Source organism: Chiloscyllium plagiosum, chromosome 4, assembly GCF_004010195.1.
Source record: "Chiloscyllium plagiosum isolate BGI_BamShark_2017 chromosome 4, ASM401019v2, whole genome shotgun sequence".
NCBI classification, from domain to species: domain Eukaryota; kingdom Metazoa; phylum Chordata; class Chondrichthyes; order Orectolobiformes; family Hemiscylliidae; genus Chiloscyllium; species Chiloscyllium plagiosum.
The window spans coordinates 9,346,246-9,356,317 of record NC_057713.1 but is presented as its reverse complement, the minus strand read 5'-3'; positions in this window follow the sequence as shown (position 1 = coordinate 9,356,317).

Genomic DNA, 10,072 nt, shown 5'->3' with positions numbered 1-10,072 from the left:
AGATCTAACTTTGCTAATCGGTCTCCCATGGGGAACCTTGTCGAATGCCTTACTGAGGTCCATATAGATCACATCTACCGCTCTGCCCTCATCAATTCTCTTTGTTACTTCTTCAAAATACCCAAACAAGTTTGTGAGACATGATTTCCCATGCACAAAGCCATGTTGACTATCCATAATCAGTCCTTGCCTTTCCAAATACATGTATATCCTGTCTCTCAGGATTCCCTCCAACAACGTGCCCACCACCGACGTCAGGCTCACTGGTCTATAGTTCCCTGGCTTGTCCTTACCACCCTTCTTAAACAGTGGCACCACGTTAGCCAACCTTCAGTCTTCCGGCACTTCACCTGTAACTATTGATGATGCAAATATCTCAGCAAGGGGCCCAGCAATCATTTCTCTAGCTTCCCACAGAGTTCTAGGATATACCTGATCAGGTCCAGGGGATTTATTCACTTTTATGCGTTTCAAGACATCCAGCACTTCCTCATCTGTAATATGGACAAAATGTCACCATTTATTTCTCTACAGTCTATATCTTCCATATCCTTTTCCACAGTAAATATTGATGCAAAATACTCATTTAGTATCTCCCCCATTTTCTGCGGCTTCACACAAAGGCCGCCTTGCTGATCTTTGAGGGGCCCTATTCTCTTCCTAGTTACCCTTTTGTCTTTAATGTATTTGTAAAAACCCTTTGGATTCTCGTTAATTCTATTTGCCTATTGAATGAATTTTAAAATAGACTAATTGGAGTGCCATCTTAATTGGTTGAGTTTAAGGTTCAGAACTTGCCCTGCACCCAGGACCCAAATAGGTCCGCAGAGATTTCTTCCCACCCCAAATCTCCAAAATGATAAGTAAACCCACAGTTTTCTGTCTCAGAGATGCATGTGTTATTGGCTACTCGTTAAAGAGGCTGACTAATGATTGATTACTTCTTAAGCAGTTCTCAGAACTCTGGAATATGTCATACAGGATTAATTAGACCATTGTTCTGGAGAGCAGCTTGTAAATGACCATCAAGAATGTTCCCTTTCATATCATGTTGCATGACCAGCTTTTGATGATCACGAATGCAGCTTCCTCTGATATTTGTGGTTGATGAAGTGCCCAGTGCTGTGACCTTTACCCATTCTGTTCCTGTTTTTCTGTTGTTATCCTTTAGCAGCAGACAGCAATGGGCGGTTTCTGCTCAGCTGACAAAAAGATGTCTGTTCGACAACATCAAGGTTGTGATTTCCATTTGCTCAAGAGTGAAAAGTTCATGGCACTTAAATCAAAACCCAAAACAAATCCTGCATCTTTCAACATCAGTAACTTCTCAAGCGAAGGGTTGGCAAGCTTTTGAAGCAGCAAGAATTATATATTTTCTATCCATCTGGAGTATGTTAGTGTTGGTTACCAGTAGGATGACGGATGACCAGAGGATGCAGATTTTAAATAATAGTAAAGAAACAACTGAGATGAAGAATCTCGTGCAGCAATTTGTTGTCTCAGACAGATAGTAAATGTAAAAACAAAATTCATGAGATGTGGTTGTCATTAATAATGCCAGCATTTATTGCCTTTCCCCAGTTGCCCAGAGGGCAGTTACAAAATGGTGTAGGTCTGAAGTCACATGTAGGCCACAGTGGGTAAGGATGACAGATCTGAAAAATGTGTTGCTGAAAAAGCACAGCAGGTCAGGCAGCATCCAAGGAGCAGGAGAATCGACGTTTCGGGCATACACCCTTCTTCAGGAAGGCTTATGTCCGAAACATCGATTCTCCTGTTCCCTGGATGCAGCCTGACCTGCTGTGCTTTTCCAGCAACACATTTTTCGGCTCTTATCTCCAGCGTCTGCAGTCCTCACTTTCTCCAAGGACGACAGATCTCCCTCCCCAAAGTGAACCAGATGGGTTTTCACGAAAATTGACAGTAGTCACATTGCCATCATTAGATAGATGTCTTTTAATTCTAGATTGTTATCAAATTCACATTTCACCACCTACCACAGTGGACTTTTGAACCCATGTTCCCAGAACATTAGCTTGGGGTTTAATGAATGTCTGGTCCAGTGACACTATCACTATGCTACCTTTCCATGGAAAGAGTAAGAAATATCATCATAGTAGCTCCCAGAAATAGAGGACAGTTTACTGGGTATCCTGATAGGTTCTGTGTATGTTCACCAACAGTGGTGGATTGCTCTCCAGTGACGGCATTAGCTTTAAGATATCTTTAATCAATCTGTTTGGATACACCTGAACCTAGGACTTCGGGCCCAGAGGTAAGGGAACTACCACTGCTCCACAAGAAATCCTCTTGTGTTTGCATCAACAGTATGCAGAGAAAGTAGAAATGTGTGCTTACTTTTAAGTTAAACCTGATGTCTCCCAGCAAGCAATCCTGGATCTTTGATATGATGTAACTTGGTTATGAGGACTATTCTAATGATGGTAATCCTGAACAGGTTCAATCCCAAAGTTCCTTGAAGGTAAGCTTGCAGGCAGACAGATTGGTAAGGAAAGCATCTCGTTCACCGTGGCTTTATTGGTCAGAGCATTGAGTACAGGAGCTGGGAGGTCATATTGTGGCTGTACAGGACATTGGTTAGGCCACTGTTGGAATATTGCGTGCAATTCTGGTCTCCTTCCTATCGGAAAGATGTTGTGAAACTTGTAAGGGTTCAGAAAAGATTTACAAGGATGTTGCCAGGATTGGAGGATTTGAGCTATAGGGAGAGGCTGAACAGGCTGGGGCTGTTTTCCCTGGAACGTCTGAGGCTGAGAGGTGACCTTATAGAGGTTTATAAAATCATAAGGATCATGGATAGGGTGAATGGTCACGATCTTTTTCCCAGAGTAGGGGAGTCTATAAGTAGAGAGCATTGGTTTAGGGTGAGAGGAGAAAGATATAAAAGGGGCCTAAGAAGCAATGTTTTCACACAGAGGATGGTGTGTATATGAAATAAGCAGTCAGAGGAAGTTGTAGGAGCTGGTATACTGTAATTACAGCTTTTAAAAGGCATCTGGATGGATATATGGGCCAAATGGTGGCAAATGGGGCTAGATTAATTTCGGATATCTGGTTGGGAAGGACGAGTGGGACCGAAGGGTCTGTTTCCATGCTGTACATCTCTATGACTCTATGAAACCTGGCTTAATAGATTACATATTTGACTATTTTGCAGATCCTTGTTCCCAGAACAACACTCTGGGATTTCGGATTACTAACCCAGTGACAATACTACTTCCCCTTGTCGTCATCTCTCCTCATGTAACTCAGAGACAACCCTTATCTGAAAACAATCCTATGAAATGCCTTTGAAATGTTCTACTACAGTAAAGGTGATGCAGCAATAATAGCTGATGCATTTCTTTTTATCTTAAAACACTTTGAAAGGTTTGACTTCATCCTTTGGTAGTTTCAGCCAACAGTTTGATGTGGATCAGCTGGAAATGATATTGCTGATCCCAGTTGATGAATTTTATAAAGTGGATGGGGAGTGGAACCATTCATCTTTCCTGAAATGAACTGACTGCATGGAGTTTGCACGTTCTCCCCGTGTCTGCATGGATTTCCACCTGGTGCTCTGGTTTTCCTTCCAACAGAATAAAGATGTGTAGGTTAGGTGGATTGGCCATGCTTAATTGCCCCTTACTAGACAGGCAGGAGGCTGGAAAAACACAGCAGGCCAGGCAGCATCAGGAGATGGACAAGTCAACGTTTTGGGTGTGGGAGGAGTCCAGATTATGGGGGAGGGGGAGGAGGGGGGTGAAATTAGAGAACTCAATGTTGAGTCCCAGGTAGGGTGCCCAGGCAGAAGATAAGGTGTTGTTCCTCCAGTAGGTAGTGTGATTTGCTTTGGCAATGGAGGAGGCCAAGGATGGTCATGTCCGAAAGGGAGTGGTTGGGAAATTGAAATGGGAGGTGATTGAGATCATCAGGAGCAGCTGATGCAGTAAACTAGGTTGGAAGAGAGGCCATAGTATTCAGGGTGTGCAGGTTAACTGGATTAACTATGATAAGTACAAGGGTAGGAGGGGTGTCTGGGTCTGGATGGGATGTACTTTTGGTACAGACGTGATGGGCCAAATAGCCTCCTTCTATACTGTAGCGATTCTATGAGTGACATTTTGTCTGACATGCAGGATTTCCAATCAATTCTTTTATTTACAGACTAGGATTCCGAATCCTGATCCCAGGCAAAGTAGCTCTCTGACGCATTAATCCATCCTCTCTTAGTGTCTCAGTAGCAAGTGATTGTTGATGTCAATCTTACATAAATCTTTTACGTCATCATTTTCTCATATTACATCTCAGTCCCCCGCCCCTCCCTCATTGTCCTTCAGTTCTTTGTGCCATTCAAACAGTTATCAAATTCCCTTTTCTGGACATGTCTATTAAATCTAATTCCACCCACCTTTTCAATCAGTACCTTTCAGATCATGTCTCTTACAACATTTGTTGCCTGCACTGCCAACATCCAAGGCTTAAATTCTGAGAACAAGTGTTCAAATCCCACTACGGTGAAACTTGAATTCAACAAAAATCTGAACTAAAAGGCCTTCTGAATAAGGTCACTGGACGTGAAACTTGAACGTTGCTTTCCCTCCAAAGATGTTGCCAGACCTGCTGAGTTTTTCCAGCATTTTCTGTTTTTGTGTCAGATACTCAGCATTCACAGCACTTTGTTGTTTTTTAATGGCTATCTACAGTCTGTTTCTCCCTCAAAAAACATGACCACTGTAATGTGAATCACATGGGCCTCATATCCAAGAGAAATGATCTACATTAAAGAGACATAGGATACTTACAAGCTTCATATGATATTTAGTTACAAGGTTACACAATAAAGATCTATTTCTACTGATCCAACAGTGCAGTTTTTTTTCCGTGTCTATTTCTAATTACTCAAGTAATTTCCTTGTTAATTCCTACCACTTGCACAACGCAAACACAATTCATTTAAAAGATGGCAGATGGTCCTAAGACATGCTTCAGTCTAATGTATTGTTGGAACAGTTTCAATTCTTATCTTGTTCCTATATTGTTGTTGGTTTGTGCATAAGTACTTTTGTTACACCTTAGACAAGACGATTTAGAAAAGCCTTAAATATCAATCAAAATTATTTTAAATTACCTTTTTTGTGGGCATTGCTGGCAAGGCCAGCATTTGTTGTCCATCTTTAATTGCCCTTGAACTGAGTGGCTTGTTCAGGTCATCTCAAAGGGCTAAATAAAAACTGAAAGAACTACAGATGCTGTATATCGAATACAAAAATGGAAATTGTTGGAAAAGCTCAGCAGAGAAATCAGAGTCAGCATTTGAGTTAAATGAGAAATGGTCACTCAATCGGGCATGTTCACTCTGATTTCTCTCCACAAAATAGGAATTTCTGGAAAAGCTCAGCAGGTCTGGCAGCCTCTGTGGAGAGAAATCAGAGTGAACATGCCCGATTGAGTGACCATTTCTCATTTAACTCAAATGCTGACTCTGATTTCTCTGCTGAGCTTTTCCAGAAATTCCTATTTTCATCTCAGTGAGCTGTTAAGTGTCAGCAGCTGCATTATTGTGGACCTGGAGTTACACATGGGGCAGATCTCCTTCTTTAAAGGACATTAATGAATGGTTATTTAATGACAATGATTGACAATTGCTACAGCCCTAGGAACAAAGAACAAAGAAAATTACAGCACAGGAACAGGCCCTTCGGCCCTCCAAGCCTGCACCAATCCAGATCCTCTATCTAAACCTGTCATCTATTTTCTAAGGGTCTGAATCCCTCTGCTCCCCACCCATTCATGTGTTTGTCTGGATACATCTTAAATGATGCTATCATGCCTGCCTCTACCACCTCCATTGGCAACATGTTCCAAGCACCCACCACCCTCTGCATAAAGAACCTTCCACATATATCTCCCCTAAACTTTCCCCCTCTCACCTTGAATTCGTGACCCCTAGTAACTGAGTTCTCGACTCTGGGAAAAAGCTTCTTGCTATCCATCCTGTCTATACCTCTCATGATCTTGTAGACTTCAATCAGGTCCTCCCTCAACCTCTGTCTTTCTAATGAAAATAATCCTAACCTACTCAACCTCTCTTCATAGCTAATGCCCTCCATACCAGGCAACATCCTGGTGAACCTCATCTGCACCCTCTCCAAAGTATCCACATCTGTCTGGCAATATGGCGACCAGAACTGTACGCAGTATTCCAAATATGGCCGAACCAAAGTCTTATACAACTGTAACATGACCTGCCAACTCTTGTACTCAATACCTCATCCGATGAAGGAAAGCATGCTGTACGCCTTCTTGACCACTCTACTGACCTGCATTGCCACCTTCAGGGTACAATGGACCTGAACACCCAGATCTCTCTGTACATCATTACTCAGACTAGTTTCCAAATTTATTTCAACTGCTCAAGTGGGATTTAAACTCTTGACCTCAGGTTGTTTGGCTGGAGCTGTGCTTGGACAATAATTTAGTGACACTACCCTTACACCACCAATCCCCAAGGATTACCACATGAGAAAAATGGACATAGATCAGCAACAGCGATAGCTAAAACTGGCCAATAGGCCTTTTCAGGCAAAAGTGGAACCAAAGTATAATTCCTGACTCAAAATGTAGGAAAAAGTACACAGATCAGTGCAGAATATAATAGTCAGCTGATTGAGGAGACAGAGTTTCCTGCGGAAAAATTGCTGACAGAGCGATGAATAATTGACTGAATAAATACGGAGAGTGGTCCATGGAAATTCTGCCAGTCATTGATTAACGATCATTTCGGGTCAATATGCACCATTACTTTGTCTTTGGCTTCCAAGCAGAAAGAGTTCACAGATTAGTGAAATTAGAGCCATTCCTAATTCTCAGATGACCTCCCTGACTTGGAGAGGGTGCAGAAGAGGATGTTGCCTGGATTAGAGGGTATGAGTTCGAAGGAGAAGCTGGACAAACTCAGGTTATTTTCGCTGGAATGGCGGAGGCTGAGGAGAGACTTGATAGAAGTCGATAAAATTACAAGAGGCATAAATAGGGCTGGCAGTCAGAGTCTTCTCCTCAGAGGTGAAATGTCCGTACTAGAGGGCATGTATTTAAAGTAAGTTTAGAAGGAGATGTAAGGGGCAAGTGTTTCTTTTTATACAAAGAGTGGTAGGAGTGTGGAATGCGTGGTTAGTGGTAGAGAAGCATTTAAGAGGCATCTAGATAAGCCCATAAATAAGCAAGGAATGGAGGGGTATGGACCGGGGCAGGCAAAAGGGATTAGTTTAATTTTTTTTAAAATCCCTACAGTGTGAAAACAGGCCACTTGCCCCAACAAATCCACACCGACCCCCCAAAGAGTAACCCACCCATACCCCTACCCTGTTGTCCCACATTTCCCCTGACTAATGCACCTAGCCTACACACCCCCGAACACTATCGGGCAATTTAGCATGGCCAATTCATGTAATCTGCACGTCCTTGGGCAGTAGGAGGAAACCAGAGCACCTGGAGGGAACCCACATAGATACGGGGAGAATATGCAAACTCTACACAGACTGTCCCCCGAGGTTGGAATTGAATGCGGGTGCCTGGCGCTGTGAGGCAGCAGTGCTAATCATTAGGCCACAGTGCTGCCCATTTAGCATCATGTTCGGCACAATATCATGGGCCGATGGGCCAGTTCCTGTGCTGTACTATTTTATGTTCTCAAGCTAACACAGCCTCCAGAACATCCAAAGCTTATGAGAAGTGGAACGGAGAAAGTGTGAATACAGAAGGGGCAATCAAAGGTTTCCTTTTCTATGGAACTGGATTTAACCATTTTAGATTAGTTTGCAGCTTTGATAGCTGTTAATGTCACTTTTCTCAGTTGGAAACCTTTGGAAAAGAAATAGCCACACTTGAGCTACTATTTTCAAAAGCACTTAAGATTAGGTTCAAATGTTGTGGGTAACATGTCATTGCCAAACCAGAAGAGAAAGTACTCTTTGGCTCTTGTTACTGATCTAATAAACTGCCAGGAACTTTATAGATTACATGATCAGAACAAAGCTTACATTCTTCGTAGAGACCCACTCAGCTGTTAAAATCTCACAAAATATTTCTCTTGTTTGCATGCTAGTCTCAAACCACATTGACTGGAGCTTTTTGCACACACAGGCGCACATCACAATCATTCAAAATTCTGAGAGCTTTTGCTAGAATAAATAAATTGTCAGGAGGTTCATTAATCTGATGGCACAGATTTAAAATAATTGGCAAAAGAACCAGAGGGGAGCGGAGATTTCTTTTGTTGTTGTAATGCAGAGTTGATATGACACTGTCTTGTCCCTGATATTGAAACAGGTTCGACAGAAACTATCAGAGGGAGGAACTCTGGCGGTTGGCCTGCATGGACAATGAAAGTTAGTGGGAGTGTGGTATGGTTGACTGACTCTGAACTAGCCTCTGAACAATTAGGGATGGGCAATAAATGCTGGCCCCAACCAGGAACACCTACGTCCTGTAAATGAATAGGACAAAACATTGGCTAGCTCTCATGAAGAGCCAGGATAGGTGTGATAGATTGATAGATCTCCTTCAGTGTTGAATAATAAAATAAAAAAAGGAAAGAATTGCAGATGTTGGAATACAGAAACAAAAACAGAAATGGCTGGGAGAACTCAGGAGGATCGGGCCCAGTGACCCTTCTTCGGAAGGTGTTCTCCAGAAGGGTCACTGGACCTGAAGCATTAACTCTGATTTCTCCCCACAGATGCTGCCAGATCTTCTGAGCTTTTCCAGCAATTTCTGTTTTTGCTCCTTTAGAGCTGTATCACTGAACCTGCAACCTTAAACCAAGGTATTTTTGCTTTTAACAGTTCATTCCTAGAAGTATACAGTGATGCAGAATAGAAGGAGACCCTTCAGCCCATCAAATTTATATTTGCTCTTCAAATGAGCTATCCAACGACTCTTAATATTGCTCCTCAATTTGCTTTTGTCCTTTTCACAATTATTTGAAGGTTGGTCCTCAGATTACCAATCTTTGGGCCATTGGAAACTCTTTTCCTGGTCTATTCCAACAAAACTCTTCATTATTTCAGACTCACCTGTGAAATATCCTCTGAATACTCTCAGCTGTCAAGAGACCCAACTCCCAGTCCACACATCCATGAATTCCACTTTCCCTCTCAGTTTTCTATTATATCTCATCTGTACCTCCTCTCCAGGACCATGACATCCCTTCTGAAGAGTTGAAGATGGTTGGGACTGATACGCTATCCTGAGGAACTCCTGCAGAGATGTCTTGGAACTGAGTTAACCAACAACCACCATTACAACCATCTTCCTATGTGCCTGGTATGACTCCAAACAATGGAGAGGTTTTCCTTAATTCCTGTTGACTCCAGTTTTTCTACGGCTCATTAATGTCACCCATTCAGTCACGTGTTGCCCAGATGTCAAAGGCAGTCACTTTCCTTCTTATCTTGAGTTCTATTCTTCTATCTGTTTTTGGATTAAGAATATTGTACGGTCAGGAGCTAAGTGGCCATGGTGGAACCCAAACTATGGTTGATCCTCTGTAAATGCTGCTTGATTGAGAGCAGACTGATAGGGCAATAATTGGTCGGGTTGGATCTGCATAGCTTTTTTGCGTACAGGGTCTACCTGGACAATTCTCCACATTGGCAGGAAGATGCCTATGCCTTAGCTGTACTGGAACAGCTCGAATAAGGATGTAGGCAAAAGTGAATACTGCAGATGCTGGAAACCAGAGTTTAGATTAGAGTGGTGCTGGAAAAGTACAGCTTGTCGGGCAGCATCCGAGGAGCAGGAAAATCGACGTTTCGGGCAAAAGCCCTGCATCAGGAATGGAGGGAGATTTTCCAGCACCACTCTAATCTATAATCTCAACTAAGGGTGTGGCAAGAAATGAGCAGAGATATTCAGTACCATTGCCAGATGATTGTCAGGTCTCAGATGATATTTCTGTCTGGCAAAAAAGGGAAGCATGGTAGGAGTCAATGTGCCTGGAGCTTGGAGACATTAAAAAGCTGGGGGTGTTGGCATGCAAATTGCCAAACCGGGCTGTCATAAGTTGTGT